Below are 17,912 nucleotides of genomic sequence, written 5' to 3'. Positions count from 1 at the left end.
AGGAGGAGGACGAACCCTCTTTACAGATATTCTGTGATTGCACCTTGAGCCTGTGTGACCTTAAACAGAAAAAGATACTTATCCCTTGGAGAGCACATTCTCTGCTCAGAGGAAGTAAAGAATATCTATCTACCCAAGTAAATATATGTTTTGGATACGCCGAATACTCTGGGGTAGTCGCAAGTAGTCCATGAGGGCCGCAGTGGCCGGTGGATTTATAGATACAAAAACTTCTGCGAGTAATAATATGGATGATATGGAAGATATGGTGGTAGGACATCTTGTATTGGTAGTAGGACGTTTTGTACCGGTGATACCTCTTATACTGGTGGTAAGCCCTCTTGTGAGTCCGCGCGGGTAGGTATAATCACCCTGCCTATTTCTAATTTGAAGCAGTAATGCGTTTCGGTTTGAAGGATGGGGCAGCCGTAACTATACTGAGATCTTAGAACTCATTTCTCAGAGTGGGTGGCAGCATTTACGTAGTAAATGTTTATGGGCTCCGGTAACCACTTAACACCGGGTGGGCTGTAAGCTCGTCCACCCAACTATGCAATAAAAAAAGATATTTAACTTTTTAAACGGTTTTATTTAGCTCGACCTGTACGGAATTTGTTTTTTATTTATTTGGGTCAAAATTAGAAATTGAAATTTAAGCACCTTCCCGTTGTCAGATTGATCTGAAATTTGGTACACACATTTAATTTAGATGACAATACAATATAATAAAATCAATGACATTATAAATCTAAGATGGCCGCCGATACAAAATGGCGGATTACATATTTTTCCTTAAACGCCTCAATATGGGTATCAAATGAAAGGGCTACACTAGTAAAACACGATGATTATGTCAAAATTTAAAATTCAAGATGGACGCCGTTCCAATATGGCGGACTAGGTACATATTTTTCCACAACCACCACAATATGGGTATCAAATAATAGGACTACACTAGCAGAATACTGTCATTATGTCAAAATTTCGTATTAGGTGTTACAAGTTACAAAATGGCGTATTAGGTGGGGGCATGATTAGTCGTGTCGAGAACAGTTGCGTCCAAGATTGTGTGACGTTAGAGGGGCAGATAAAAAAAATTAGGTAATTAGATACCTCGTTAGTAAGCGGTAGCTATACCACCCAAGTTAAGGTAATAGGTTAAAACGTGCCGAGGACTGTATGGCATTAGGGTGGGTAAAAATGTAATGTCGTCAGCGCTTCCCCCTCAAGATTGGGCGCATCTTGTTGTATATTAAGCCTTGCCCCTTTGCTGGACTTCTGGCGGGGTCGACCGTCAAAATGCCCCTTAATCGTGGGAACAACATGGTAACAATAAATAAAAAAGCAAACAAAAATAAAAACGAAACTGCTACACAACGAAAAAGAAGGCTCGAAAAGGCAAAAGAAAAGTATAGAACGAAACGTGCAAAGGAAAGTGAAAATGAAACCCACAGTTGACTACAGAAACGAAGAGAACGGTTAGCAACAGAAACACCTGAGCAACATGATACCAGGTTAATAGCACAACGTGAGAGACAAAGGCAGCTGGTAGAGTCAGAAACACCTGAGCGTCATGAGTGCAGGCTAGCATCACAACGTGACAGACGAAGAGAGCTAATAGCGTCAGAAACACCCGAGCGTCATGAGTCCAGGCTAGCATCACAACGTGACAGACGAAGAGAGCTAATAGCGTCAGAAACACCCGAGCGTCATGAGTCTAGGCTAGCATCACAACGTGACAGACGAAGAGAGCTAATAGCGTCAGAAACACTTCGGCGTCATGAGTCCAGGCTAAGATTACAACGTAACAGACAAATAGAGCTATTAGCGTCAGAAACACCTGAGCAACATGAGGCCAGGTTAACAGGACGGCGTGAGAGACGAAAAGAGTTAGAAGCTTCAGAAACACTGAGCAACGCCACGACAGGTTAAATAACCAACGTGAGCGTGCACGGCAACGCAGAGCTGAAAATCATGTACAAGCGTTTGAAAATGACATTAACACATCGTGTATACACGTTTGTGACATTTGCACGAAGCATTGATATCCTAACCAAATTCATACTGTACGTTACAACACAGCTGTATTAGGATATCTACCTGCAGAACTGTCTTCAAAAACAACATTACTTTTATGTTCGCGCTGCCAAACACATGTGACCAGTAATAAAACAATAGCACCATCAAAGGCGTACTGGAATAATCTGGATCCAGGTTCAATACCAGATGAGATTCAAGCGCTGACGCAAGCAGAGCAGCGATTGCTGTGTAGAATCATCCCGCTTGTTAAAATCGTAAAATTTACTGGGCTATACGGGCAGTACGGTTTCCGCGGATAAGCAGTGTTGTTTGCCCAAGATATCTTTGAGGTCAGTGAAAGATTACCTAATATGCTTCCAAGATCTTCCAGCCAGGTGGGTATCGTTGTAGTTACAGAACGTTTGGAGAATTTGAACATCACAAGAGAGTTCACAATATCTCGCGAAAAATTCTACAGCGCTTTAAGATGGTTAACTAGAAATAACCCACTTTATAGAGATGTACGCATTGACGAAAATGTCCAGATTAGTGAACAAGACTTAATACGACTTAGTGTGCCAGATATACCTGAAAACGGTGAACCTGAAAGAATTGAAATTCCAAATGTATTCATTAGTATTAATGACGTTGCTAGAATTATTCGGGCTTCATGACATCAAGGTGACCACAGCGTTTTCACTTCGGGATTTGCCGGCGTGCAATGTAACGGCATGCACGCTATTTACCCTAAAGCCATACAGTTTCCAGCAAAATTCAATTATGGTACGGCTGAAAGAAGGATGTTGCCCTTAGTTTTGTCATGGGCATCCACCGTCCATAAAATGCAGGGCAGCACCGTCGACCATGCAGTAGTATATTTGGGCTCAAAATTGTTTGAGGAAGGACAAGCATACGTGGCTCTAAGTCGAGTCAAGTCTCTGGAAGGGCTATCTATGTATTGAGGAATTAGATTGTACTAAATTATCAGGTAAGAAACCATGTAATAATGATGCACTGAATGAATTAAATAGAATGAGGAATATTCGGTTCGGTAGACAATTTCACTAAATACTAAAAACAAGAAAATAAAAATCGGTAAAAAACTTTTAAGTTAAACGGTTTTATTTTATGTGCACTGAAAACTACAAAATAAATAAATAGTTACTTACCTATCAACCTACGTAGGTCATCTCGGTCATTAATATCTCTGATGGTAGTGGTTGTCATAACATGAACCATGTCAGCGGCCGAAAGGCAGTTCATGAAAGAACACTAACACCAGGGTTTGCTTGGTAGGTAAACTAAGCACACACTATAACAAGTAGGTATTTTGACCTTCTAGTTCAGAAATATTTTAGTACTAGGCAGAATAGCTTTTAGGCATATTAGACTAAAATAAAAACGTGGGGCCCATTATTATTTCTGTATTACTTTCTACTATACTAAGTGTGGATTGTATCGACTTATTATAATCATCATCATCATCCTAGCGGCTTATCCCGGTCGCATCCGAAACCTCATAGCTCCGGAGTCCAGGGTCCGCTGAATCGACTTACTATAATCGTAACTGGAGGTTTTGACCATCAATAACCAGCCGTGGCGGCTTCACCAGCGAACGCCGAGCTCATGATCTACCAAAGTATAAGATATGCTCTACCATAGGTATGATTTCAGAGGGGCCCCACGTTTTTATTTTAGTCTAATATGCCTAAAAGCTATTCTGCCTAGTACTAAAATATTTCTGAACTAGAAGGTCAAAATACCTACTTGTTATAGTGTGTGCTTAGTTTACCTACCAAGCAAACCCTGGTGTTAGTGTTCTTTCATGAACTGCCTTTCGGCCGCTGACATGGTTCATGTTATGACAACCACTACCATCAGAGATATTAATGACCGAGATGACCTACGTAGGTTGATAGGTAAGTAACTATTTATTTATTTTGTAGTTTTCAGTGCACATAAAATAAAACCGTTTAACTTAAAAGTTTTTTACCGATTTTTATTTTCTAGTTTAATCGCTATCAACAACAAAACTAATAGCAATACAAATTTCTTAAGCGTTTTATAATTATCCCTTCATAGCGCTGAAACGTCACTTGCAGATTTCGGTACAAAGGTTGACAACCATTACAATATCGTTTTAATAAATTATTTTAACTGTTAATGACATTTGAGCCGTTGTTGTCATCATATTATATGAAATTATCTGGGTTTTCGGAGTTTGCTTCTAGGAATCGATTTGAAATGCAGCTTTTTGTACGAAAATTTGATGGAAAATAAAATCCAGCGTTAACAAAAAACGTAATGTATTTTATAAAAGTAGAATAATATATAACGGCTTATCACTTAACACTACAATTGTAACAATCAACTGTATTGTACTTAATTGCCACATCCTGTAGCGTCTAGTTTACTAATAATATGTAATGTAATGTAATGTATGGAATGTAAAAATAATATGTTAAAACAATTAAAGCCATTAGTAACTATGTTAAGGTTGATGTTAATTCAACACGTTCGAATAAATATGTTAGCGCTAAGCAAAATATTATAAAACTAGCTTTTACTCGCGACTTCGCCCGTGTGGGATAGTTACTTTGGCAAAACGCTAAATTTTACCCGTGACTTCATTTACGTAGAAAGTTTAGATATTTTTGAATAATAGAATGTCAAGGAGCTATTTAAGGTACCAAAATCACGCTTTTTAACCGACTTCAAAAGAGGAGCCTTTTTTTTTTTTTTATTGCTTAGATGGATGGACGAACTCACAGCCTACCTGGTGTTAAGTGGTTACTGGAGCCCATAGACATCTACAACGTAAATGCGCCACCCACCTCGAGATATCAGTTCTAAGATCTCAGTATAGTTACAACGGCTACCCCACCCTTCGAACCGAAACGCATTACTGCTTCACGGCGGAAATAAGCGGGGTGGTGGTACCTACCCGTGCGGACTCCCAAGAGGTCCTACCACCAGCCTATCAATTCGACTACAATTTTTTATCTATGTATGTTCACGGATTTCTCAAGAATGCTTGAACCGATTCTGATAATTCTCTTTTTTGTTCGTAAAAGGTAGACTTCCCGAATTATTCTGTAATCATCAAGGTGATGGGATCCTGAAGAAATCCACGAAAATCTATAATTTTCAAAGCCTATCTTGAAGTGATTTGGGTGTTTCTTGTCATTGTTTTTAATCGGTGCCGCCGCGCACCGGTCGGTCGGCGCCTTGTACATCAATATTACGCGCTTGATCATTATTTGCTGCGATGTTATTTTAAAGCTGCGATATCTTCTCATACTCATTAAAATACTCATAGCGAGATACTCACTAAAATCAAGTGTGGGTAAATTTCTTTAATATGAAATACTTGTAATGAATAACGTATTTATTTGGATAGGGATTAATAATATCTTCATAAAAACATATTCACAAATAATGATTTATTTTTGAACAAATTTTGGTTAGCTTAAAAAACGTTATAGTGAGCTAACCTTAACATATAGACATATTATTATGTTGTCGCGGACTTTTTTTTAGATCTTTTAAAGGGGAACAATTCTGTCATACATTATTTTAGCGAAACTTTAACCGTTTCCGCAGTGCACGCGACGGAAGCTCACAAAAACGAATCAACAATAGTAACATTGTTGATCAAAGGCCTTCCTCAATAAACGAGCTATCTAACACTGAAAGAATTTTTCTAAACGGACCAGTAGTTCCTGAGATTAGCGCGTTCAAACAAATAAACAAACTCTTCAGCTTTGTAATATTAGTATAGATTAAAATTAAATAAATTTTAAGCATAATGTAGCAATGTACATACGCGTGTAACAACAAATGGTAGTGTGTCTACTACATGTGTCGTGGAGGATGACTGATGTAATATTAAGACCTTGTTTTAATTGTCATTGAAACGATAGAATGTTGTTTAGTTTAGAATCGAAAACATGCATGCTGAATGCCGTGACGCCAGTATAAAAGGCGGCGTGTGAACAGATGCATTCGCGGTGGTTCCACAGGTGCTTTTAGGTACCTACTTCAAGCACCGGTCACCGCTCTCTTCGAACTCGTCGCTTGAGACGAAGGGCTCGGCGAGTAAATTAACTCATAGACATAGCCCACTGAGTTTCTCGCCGGATCTTCTCAGTGGGTCGCGTTTTCGATCCGGTGGTAGATTCTGCGAAGCTATTACTAGGGCTAGTGTTAGCAACGTCCTCAGGTTAGAGCCCCGTGAGCACACCTTCGCTCGGTTACGCTGGCCTCTCTTTGAACCCTCTACGGTTACCAGATTAGTGGAGAAAAAAATGCATTTGCAAAGCAGCTGCCTTTGATCTATTGGGTTCCGGAGGCGTTCGAGCTGCTGTTGCCAAATCCCACTTATCCTGGCTGAGGCCGTGCTCGTCCACCTGCCCTTGTGAAATTGAAAAGCTACCAGGGCCTCATGGCAGAAATAGGCAGGATTTTTCGAATTGAATTGAAGAATATTATCATTTGTATTATTTTTATTATTTTTATCTTAATTTATTCATTTAGGCGGCCTCAAATAAATTAATTTTGCGGGTTTGATTTTAATGCACGATGTTATTTCTTCCTTGATCGCGGAAATCATATTTGGACATGTGCAAAGTGGATGTTTCCTTAGTACAATTATTATTGATACACGGGTTAGATTTGAACAGCGACACAGTCACGGCGCTACGTCCGAGTCCGCCGTCGTCTCGGCGCTCAGTTTGAGTACATAATTCATGCTCCACTACCGTCACCTGAATAAACTGATTGAAACAACAAAATTTTGTATGAAAATTATTCATTTCCTGTATTTAAAAAAAATAAGAAATGAAGTTTTGTAATATCAGCTTTTACAACATGTACATATTTTTACATGAAACAATGAATATCTGTTATATTAACATGAGCGGCCGATATAATTGCGTGTTATCTCTTAAAATGCATGTCATCGGCTTATCCCTCGCGGAGCCACTTTACATCGTTTGTAATATCCGTGTGAATGTTATATGAGCTGTTTAGTCTGTAGGCGGTGTACAAATCATAAGCTTAAAGCGAATTCTGTTGCTAACGATGGTAGAGAAGAAATCACGTGCCACACCTCAATACCAATATTTTCAAATCACATTATGCATACATACTAACTATCAAGTCTACCGAGAAACTTGTCGTTCAGGGTAGGGTCAATGGTAAAAGATCTTGTGGACGAAACCCCATGCGTTGGACTAATCAGATGAAAATCCTTACTATAACCCCACTTAACGAGTGCGTGCGCCTTACCATACCTCGCAAACTATGGAGAACATCTGTCAAGGCTTTAATAAACAAGGATTCCACATGACCACGACTGAATATACGGCCGCAAAATTATTCAATCTAGATCTCATGCACTTGCTGTCCTCTGTGTAGACCACGCAATAAGTAGGGTGGGGCGCTACCCTCTAGAAATCAATTCAACATCCAGAGATTTTCATCATCAACATTCATCGGTTGATCTGTGGCATCTTTTGACTATAGTCATTGAATTCTCTTGCATTTTCCGATCCATGTGGCCTTAGTGTAGTTGAACCAGTTAAATATTAGAATAACGAAATCCGTAAGCAGAATCATTCAATTAATTTACCGCTGATGTCATCCCTCGCTTGTGTAGTGGTCAGTAGCGCTGACTACTCGGTCGTAGTGAGAAGTTTCGTCGGTGTTTCCCGAGCGCTATGACATGTCCTTCTTCAAACGAGGCTTGTGGAGAGTACTCAACGGTAGGCAGCGGCTTGGCTCTGCTCCTGGCATTGTTGAAGTCCATGGGCGACGGCAACCACTCACCAGCCGTTGGGCCGTAAGCTCGTCTGCCTACAAGGGCAATAAAAAAAGTTCTGTTAAAAGTAGTAGGTACATACTTCATTTAAGATTTTCCGTTTGCTCTTTTCTTGTTTTTGTTTTTCGGTACCTACCTATAATACAAAAGAAAAGAAAAATATGAATCTTGAAGATTTATTCCCTTGTTTGTATAATAGCCTGACTACGTTAAGTTCGTCTGATCTTGTAGATTATACCACGCAATAAGCCCGCAGGGGGAGAAAAACACTTACCTGTGAGTATTAAGCGGACGAGGCAGGTGTTTCTCTGGAAAACTTCATTCCACGAGCAGTCTGCCCAAGACAGAATGGAAATTAGACATCACTGGGAATTGTTAAAATAGCTTACCAATCATATTTCACTTAGGTTTAAGATTTAAATATTTAATCAGCTTAGTAACATAAAGCGTTTGTAGGATATTAATACCAAAAATAACTCTTTATGCGCCATTACGGAATGAATGAATAAATGTCGTGTTACTTGTCGTAATTACTCGTGTGTAAGACTTGTTCGGAGCTCGCACGGATATGTACCAACATCCTGCCTTGTTCTGCCGCGATGCCGTTATGTGTTTCAGTTTGAAGGTTGAGACAGCTCTTATAGGTATACAATTGAGACTCGACCTCATGTTTCAGCGTAAGTGCCATAATTCACATTGTGATATCTATAACCACTTAATGCCAGGTAGGCTGAAAGCTCGTCTGCGCATCTGCGCCGGTAACAAATGACCATTGTTTTATTCCACATTTATTATAAACTACGCGAGGCGCTCCTGCGAACATACATAAAATTAAGATACCATTAAGATACCATTTATGGTTCTGTAATATTATGTACAAACAGATAAAAAATTTATGTTCAATGTAACCGTCAAAACGTCAAAGAAATCCAAACACAGTGTGCAATCATCGTCTACTGAACACACTCTCGTAGTGTCTGGGTAAATAAATAAAATTAATTAAATCACATAATTGGTTTTAAGAACATTTTTATATTAAAAAAGTAGTGATTTAATAAAATAGAATTTACGAGACGTAAATCAGCCTCAACATTCGTGGACGGCGCGGTAAGTGAATGCATAAATTTACTTCAAATCAATATTGTGTTTTATCTCATTGAAAGGATCTATGTCTCGATCAAAATAACATACGGACTGGAAATCTGTTCGGATATGTTTCAAATTTCTTATTAATGACGTGGAAAAATAAACATATTCATTAGCTAGAGAGCAAAAGAAAACGTCAACACTGGAATGCATTCGGTATCTATACTAGTGGTCCCCACTGAGCTAAATTTCACCACATTTCTGATTTTAAACAGCATACCAAGAAAAAAGTGAATTTAATATTTAATTTAATGTAATTGTAATGAATATTACACTCGGATAGGTAACTTTATATCAAATCGATGTGCTTAAAAAGGTTTTTTCCTATCTAACTACCAGTAGCCTCGTGGAGCCATTCTTGTTCCACCTTGATTGATGGGCGAGCTCATGGAACTCAGTCTGAGAGACGATGCTAACAAGAGCAGTGCTCCGCAGAAACTACCACTGGATCGGAGTCCGGTGAGAAGGTCTGGCGAGAAACTCAGCGGGCTGCGGAATGCGATGAAACCAGCGTGTTAGCATGTTCGAAGTGAGATCAAGATATCACTTGAATAAAACGCGGGATACGATGCATGTTCAAACAAAGGTTGCGTGAGAGGCTGACGCAGGGTAGAGAAGGGTCCCCAGTTTACCCTACGTATGATCGCTTGGCACCCCTCCGCCCCCCGACCCCGTTACAATGACCATACGACAGGATTTTACGCTGGTTGTCGGGACAATTTCTAAGGAGTAAGTAGAGCTTAGTGAAGTAGTATTGAAACCCGGGTTGAAATCTCCTACTGATCGGTGTGTGGTGGCGAAGACCGTTTCATCGGGTATACCTATACCCTCGTCCACCAACCAGGCCTCACAAGCTTAAATACATGTCTGTGCCGTATTTTACAATTATCATTTAAATTTACTCCCAGCAAGAAAGCGAAAAAGAAAAGAAAAAACTAACGCTCCAACCCACACGCCTGAATACAACTAAGCTATTTGGCGGCGGAATCTAGTTGGAGGGTGGGCGCCATCAGTTCGGACAAGGCCCTACCACCGATTCTGTATTCGGCTCAGTTTGGCACTACCCAGGGGTCACTTGTAAGGTATCGCGGGTTAAACCTACGGATGTGAGAAGCACCGGTCCCCCTAAACTGAGCCTTAAAAAGTATGCCGAGTTTTTCTTGACGCATTAATATTAAGATCATAAACAAACAATGCGACACTATAAGACTTATCCTTGGAGAGCTATTTGTAAAGTTTTTGTGAGAAGTGTACTTGATATTATTTGACATAGCTTCCATGGCAGTCGACAGGCTGAAACGGAGTCACGATCCTCAGCAATGAGGGAGCGATGGAGAAGAAGAAGTAGTACTTGATAATTCTGAGTTACTAAACGTTTGAAAGTCTTTGAAAATTAGTATAGCGTTTAATATCGAAATCTCGTTACGTATGTTTCACAAGGTACGTAAAGTTGGGTCCCACGGCAAGCAAATACAAGCAAGTTTATTGACTTGCAAATCTTCTCGGGTTTACATTTTCAAAGTAAATTAATTGACAATCGTAAATTTAGAATTAATTAGCTAGTTAATTTGGTAGACTGGGACCGAGGAGTAGTGCGGAGTAAGGGCCGTAAAGATAATCAGTGATTCTTAGAGAGCAGCCTGATGTTGGACTCGCCCCTAATAACAGTGGTTACTGGAGCCCATAGACATCCACAACGTAAATGCGCCACCCACCTTGAGATATAAGTTCTAAGGTCTCACATATAGTTACAACGGCTGCCCCACCCTTCAAACCGAAACGCATTACTGCTTCACGGCAGAAATAGGCAGGGTGGTGGTACCCACCCACGCGGACTCACAAGAGGTCCTACCACCAGTAATTTCGCAAATTATAATTTTGCGGGTTTCATTTTATTACACGATGTTATTCCTTCACCGTAGAAATCAATCGTGAACATTTGTTGAGTACGTATTTCATTAGAAAAATTGGTACCCACCTGAGACTCAAACACCGGTGCATCGCGCAACACGAATGCACCGGACGTCTTATCCGTTAGGCCACGACGACTTCAAAATTATGTACAAAAAAATAGTACTTTAAAAGTCGTGAAGATCGAAACGAGAGATATAAATAAATCATCCGTCTGTGATCGACCATATGTAGCAATTGTGAAGGCCAATATCACCAACATGAAAGCTATTTTAGAAGCCTATCCCTTGTATAGTCCAATTTCCTAAAGCTGAATTACCTTTCCTACCCGTTTAAGCCCCACACACATTTTCTGTGCCAACCACAACTTTATTTATTCTACAGGAGTAATCTGAAGAGTAATAAATAATATATCTCAAAGTGCTGGTTTCTATTTTATAGCTCAATAAAGTGTCGGTTGGAGTATCAGCTGTATCTAGACTATTAGCTCCATCTAAGCTATTAGGCCTAGTTGTATTAACATTAACCATAAAACCAAAGCGGTAAAGTAAAAAGGTAAAAAAAATGGCTAAGATAAATTAAAAAATTGCTGCGGATTTTTTTTCAGTATTTTGGTCCTACTAAACTTCGCACCTCTCCTATCTCTGTTTATTAATTCAGCTATTGAAACCCCAAACTTACCTCGAGCTAACAACTGAAGGAAGAATTAAGTAAAATAAAAACGAGTATATTTCAATACATTAAAATTGCGGGACGCATCTATAGTACTAAACATTATTTAGATAAAATTAAAATTACGATTTAATTTCAAAACGATTTCATTCTGTTTGATGATCGAGTTATACTTCTGTGCAATAAAAGTAATGTGTTGTAAAAGTATTATGGGATCTTCCGTCTGCCGACGCTCATCTCATAGTCGTAGATGTGTGTGTCAAAACGGTGTACAACTCAGGTCATCAGCCCTGGTCCCAATTTGACGCCTGGTGAAGTTTCCGCGCTCATTTCTACATCGACCGGTTTTTTTTTCCAATTGTCAGTGGCCGAAATCGGTGACGCGTGGGGTGCTGGAGCAATTCATAGCACTTTACAGGGCCCTGCATGCTGTCGCTTTAACCCGCGATGCTGCATCATATAAAATTTCATCACTACAGGCCGTGAGCGGTCACTGTCAGAGAGTTCTGCGGAATCTCAACTTGTGGTAGGACCTCTTGTGAGTCCACACGGGTAGGTAACGCCACCTCGCTTATTTCTACTATCAATCATTATGTCTTCAGATACTTAAGAGTGAACAAACAGTTGGAATACTGCGTCAAGCATGTTGGATGATTTGACTATTTCGTAAACGTAATATGAACCATAATTCGCATGTATCAATCTATTCATTAAACAGATCGGTGGATAAGCTAAAGGCATTCTGTAGTAACATCCTATAACTGGTGGTAGGACCTCTTGTGAGTCTGCGCGGGTGGGTACCACCACTCTGCCTATTTCTGCCGTGAAGCAGTAATGCGTTTTCGTTTGAAGGGTGGGGTAGCCGTTGTAACTATACTGAGACCTTAGAACTTATATCTCAAGGTGGGTGAAGCATTTACGTTGTAGATGTCTATGGGCTCCAGAGACCACTTAACACCGGGTGTGCTGTGAGCTCGCCCATCCATCTAAGCAATAAAAAAAATTTTTTTTTCTTTCCTACCTATGCTGATAGCCTTGAGAGGCTATTTCAGCTTCTCCTTGACATGTAGGTGCGCTCAGGGGGCTCAAAACGCAGTGTTACTAACACTGGCCTAACAAGAGCAGTAACTTCGCAGAATCTACCACCGAATCGGAAACGCGACCCACTGAGAAGACCCGGTGAGAAACACAGTGGGCTATGCCTATGGGTTAATTTACTCGTCGACCCTTTCGTCGCAAGAGATGGGTTCGGCGAAGACGGTGACCGGTTGAATCTATAATACTTTGTGCGTACATTCTGGCCATGCACACTTGCTCCCCTACATCACAGTGGATGTGAAGATCTGAAGATCAAAGTCAGTAGTTGGAATTAAGAGAGGCCTATGCCCAACAGTGGTACCAGATGGTAATGGTAATTTGTAAATGTTTAACAATGGTGGGATGGTCTTCCACAGAGCGGGTGATATTGCTCAGTAGACCGACGGTCCGAATGTGGTTATTCGGAACTTGTATATCCGAAGAGTTATCCTGAAAATGTCGTAGGCGGTACACACACAAATTTATCGGAACGAAACGTAAGCGGGCGTTAGTCGATGCGGGTAGGCTCTGACTGAAGTCAGCGCGGTGCTGTGCGCGGACGACGACGTATCGACCCGACGTCACAGCAAACCGGTTTTGAGTGCGTGTGTCCAATGTAGTCGACTGGTGCGCATCGATAGGGCTGAAATTTGTGTCAGAATAAAATGTAATGTGGTGTGTGTAAATGCGTACCAGTTGTGTGTAACTAGTGGTACCAGTGGACCAGGACGGTATCCGTAAATTCCAACATAGCGATTCTACATTATATTCCTTATGGTTCTACAGATTTGGTATCACTTACTGCGTACATTTGACCTCATGCAGTAGAGCAGTAGAGAGAGAGAGAGCAGTCCGGATTGTTGATAATCCTGATCTAACGGATTATTTGGGACCGGTCCGATTCTGTGAATAGACTCTGATGCTCTCTGTGTTTTGTACTCCGTTTAAGATGATTCCGTAATATTTTTTGCCAACATGCCACGCATTAGAGGTAACTTAATTTTTACCTCCTAGAATCGCTGCAAGAGCTTTATAATAAACTTCTCTTAGATAATACTAGAGCCTTAATAATTGGACCTCAGATGGGCCGAAACGTAAGCCCGTCTGCCATCGCAGGCAATAACAAAACACAATTTCTTACAATATTACACGTTCGACCCAAATTAATTAAATAATTTTAAAAGGTGTCTCAAATAAATTTGGTTGTAGCTCGACGAGATGGGGCCGGTTCATTTACAATTACGCAATATGATGTAATTTTCATTTTCTTGGAATCATGCTGGTGAGGGTGCGAGGAAGGGATCAGTTTGGTTGAGAACTCGGTCCCAGACCGAGCATGTGACGCCGCCAGCTGCTTTTGACACTGTTTAATGGCCACGCTATCAAAGTGTGTAAAAATAAAAGGAAAATCTCATTAATTTCCCGATTACATCATATAAAACAGAAATTGGATTTTTGTACACATTTTTCTGCTTTTAAAGAAAATCGAGAAAATGTTAAACTTAATGGATTTTCCCCTCGGCTCTTGTTGTTTCTGTCGCTTATATGTAATCGAGTGATTTTATTGATTCTACTTGGACGGTAAATAGACTGTGTAATTCTGAACAACTATCTTCATTTAAAAAAAATACATTGTTTCAACTTTCAGTAATTCTTTAGACTAGAGGTCCCGCAGTAGTCGAAATTCGACTATAATTAATTGGAATTGTAAGTTTGTACACTATTAAGATTGTATTTTATACTTCTATAATCACAAATTTCGCCAAGACTACACTATAAAAAATATTAACAAAGACAAACAATATTTAATCTATTCTCAATTTGACAACAGACGTCAAGAACAAAAGTTTGACAATAAATAGTATGCATGCGTGTGTGCGTCAAATACATGGTATGTAGTGTGTGTAATGTTTTCTTTATTGATTTAATGTATCTTTTATGCATTATTTAAAAAAAAAATAGCATTGTGCACTTCTTCTCTATATTCTCAATAAGTGTGGAAAATTTCATACTCCTCCGTCCGCGCAATTTTCGTAAACAGGGATACAAAGTTTTTGCTTCACGTATTAATATATAGATTAGTTTGATCTTGGATCTACAAATTTGAAAAGCTCTGCAGTTTCATTTGCCTCTAAGTTGGAATCCCAATTTGATTCGCAGATAAATAAATCAGGATTTTCGATAGTAGTGTTCTCTCATTATAATCGTCACTCGGTAACCGTTTAGTACCCCCTACTACTCGTCAATAAGTTCAGTGAATAGTAGAATGTTTACAAAAGCACCTGAATTGCTGACGAGGTGTCGTAATTGTATCCTTCCAAAGTCGAACCATCAATCATTATGTCTTCAGATACTTAAGAGTGAACAAACAGTTGAAATACTGCGTCAAGCATGTTGGATGATTTGTCTATTTCGTAAACGTGTGAACCATAATTCGCATGTATCAATCTATTCATTAAACAGATCGGTGGATAAGCTAAAGGCATTCTGTAGTAACATCCTATAACTGGTGGTAGGACCTCTTGTGAGTCTGCGCGGGTGGGTACCACCACTCTGCCTATTTCTGCCGTGAAGCAAAAATGCGTTTCGGTTTGAAAGGTGGGGCAGCCGTTGTAACTATACTCGAGACCTTAGAACTTATATCTCAAAGGTGGGTGGCGCATTTCCGTTGTGGATGTCTATGGGCTCCAGTAACCACTTAACACCAGGTGGGCTGTGAGCTCGTCCACCCATCTAAGCAATAAAAAATAAAAAAAACTTATAATTTCACATTTTTAAATTAAAATATTTTACTCTGCGACTTTTCAGTTTCAACCTGGTCAAAATGATATTCCGGTTTTTTACTAGAACCTTCTGCAATAATAATGTCCCGTTCATACGACGTCTCCCTCTCCGTCGTTTTGCTTGTCGAAATACACACACGTCTGTACACTCAATTAAAAGATTATGACTGGTTCATTTAACGTGAGCGTGGCGTTGTATACGGTATGATTTATCGAGCGCCCGCGGACAGCTCGAGATCAAAACTGGTAGATTTATCCTGAATGTCTGCGAATTGAAAGCCGCAATATGTTTAGGTAATGTAGTGATCTGGGTTAGGTAAATGGCTTAGTTGGAGGGGTTTCATGTAAAAAAAATATTATTATTATTTAGTTAAGATACTTTTTCTATCAATTTATAAATAATTAATCGTTCTACGTTCTTCTAATTGCGTTATCGAACTCCGACCCGCCCGACTCATCGTGATGTTGGCATCTATTTTCAATACCGCTGTGACGAACTGCATCTTTTACGCGCTTTGGAAAGAAGCGGATGCTGTCGGCATAGGCCCGGTAACTTAAAAAATCGTCCGACGACCGCCCGATTAGCCTCTTCATGTCTCTATGCAAACTATACGGGCGTCTGATCTACAATCGCCTCAAGCACTTCGTCTCATGCAAGGGCATTCTTATCAATAAACATTTCGGATTCCACATGAATCACTCATGCATACATCAGGTGCACCGCCTCACGGAACATATTATCATAGGGCTTAACCTAACTAAAAATCTTTCTACTTGAGGGCCTTCTTCTTCGACGTCGCGAAAGCGTTCGATAAAGTCTGGCATAATATATATAAAAATATACCACCCATTAGTTTCCTCCGATTAAGAAGAGAGTCTAGATTGAAGTGGCGAAGTCTGTCTCCACATCTTCCTAAACAGCTTGTAGTTGTAAGACAATTTCCATAGAAACCGTATCTGGACACTTTCCTAAAGTTTCTTGTACGTGTCATAGTAAGGACTCCACACAATGCAGCAATATTCCAAGGTATTGCGTACTACTACGAGAGCATTATAAATGCTTTAAAGCCCTTTCTAGTAATATTTTCAATATGTGGGCTGAATTGTATTATCAATGGTCACATCCAGATTTTTATTAGAGTCCACCTTAGATAGCGGTACTCCATTAATATGATACGTTCGGATAGTTGAACATCTTTTCCTAGTGAAACGTGTTACGTAGCACTTATTGATATGCAGACTCGTTCCATCGAACCTCACCAGCATAACAAACTATCCAAGTCCCTCTGCAATAATTCAGAATCAAGAGATGAGTTTCTTTTCTTGAAGAATTTTTCCATGATTTGATTTTGATGTTTCTTTGAAGATTTCAATAGAATATACTTACTGTAAGTACACGTGGTGAGCAGCGCCGGCTATGAACCCTTAAGCACACTTTCTACCCGCCGTTGCCTAAATACAATGGAAAAAAACTCATAGAATTGTAATGGAATTTTCTTATTTTTTAAACACCTGTCTATTAATTTCACAATAAAAGATAAATAAATGAGTGTAAAGACAATTAATTCAATTTAAATTAATAGACTATTTACATATTATGTTTCTTAATGAATGTAAATTCGTGTAACAAGTGGATAAGCTCCTGGTATAATTGATGACAAAATTGTTGCGTCCTTTTAATATTTTTTTTCCCTACCTATGCTGATAGCCTTGAGAGGCTATATCAGCTTCGTCCTAACGTACAGGTGAGCTCACGGAGCTCAAACCGGAGTGTTGCTAACACTGGCTCTAGCAAGAGCAGTCCTTCGCAGAATCTCAGTGGGCTGTGTCTGTGGGTTAATTCGCTCGTCGAGCCCTTCCTCTCAAGCGACGGGTTCGACGAGGACGGTGACCGGTGCTTGTGGTACCTAAAAGCACTGTTAATGGATCGGGATGATCCGTAATGACGTGATAATTTGTGCTGACTGTAGGGCAGCCGTTGTAATATAACAACTGAGACCTTAAAACTCATGTCTCGAGGTGGGTGGCGGCATTTAGGTTGTAGATGTCTATGAGCTCCGGCAACCACTTAACACCAGGTGGATCGTGAGTATGACGGGTATCACAGGGACACCCTGCGAACTGATGCGGATTCCTATAAAAATCATCCTCATCATCAAGGAGCACCTTAGCACCCTCAGTACACTGCTAAACTCGCTGGATCCCTCCCCGGATCTACTCAGCAGATAGCGATTCCGATCCGGTAGAGATACACACGCGAGGCAGCGGCCCTTGAGTTGGCTGGCCTCCTTTGCAGGCACGCAAGCAGCACGCCTTTCTCAAGGATCTGGAGAGAAAATCACCTTTCCTAAAGTTTATGTGCTCCAGCAGCTATGTCTTTGTGTTGTAAAATCTATATTGTAATCGTCAAAATTAAATATCTCTATTGTAAACTGTACTTTACTTTCAGTAACATTGATACTACAAATTGAACAAATAGATGT

General features: G+C 40.0%; 1 long non-coding RNA gene across 1 annotated transcript; it reads right to left on the bottom strand.

Moving 5' to 3' along the window:
• Window positions 1-606: 606 nt before the first annotated feature.
• Window positions 607-2,686, bottom strand: LOC134200384 (uncharacterized). Its single transcript, XR_009975279.1, has 2 exons — window positions 2,386-2,686; window positions 607-680 (listed from the first exon to the last, which is right to left on the bottom strand). It is a non-coding gene; the product is annotated as an uncharacterized LOC134200384 (long non-coding RNA).
• Window positions 2,687-17,912: the final 15,226 nt, after the last annotated feature.

This window comes from Bombyx mori, chromosome 17, assembly GCF_030269925.1.
Source record: "Bombyx mori chromosome 17, ASM3026992v2".
Taxonomy (NCBI): Eukaryota; Metazoa; Arthropoda; class Insecta; order Lepidoptera; family Bombycidae; genus Bombyx; species Bombyx mori.
Note: the sequence above shows the minus strand (reverse complement) of the source record. Positions and strands in the feature narration are given on the sequence as shown.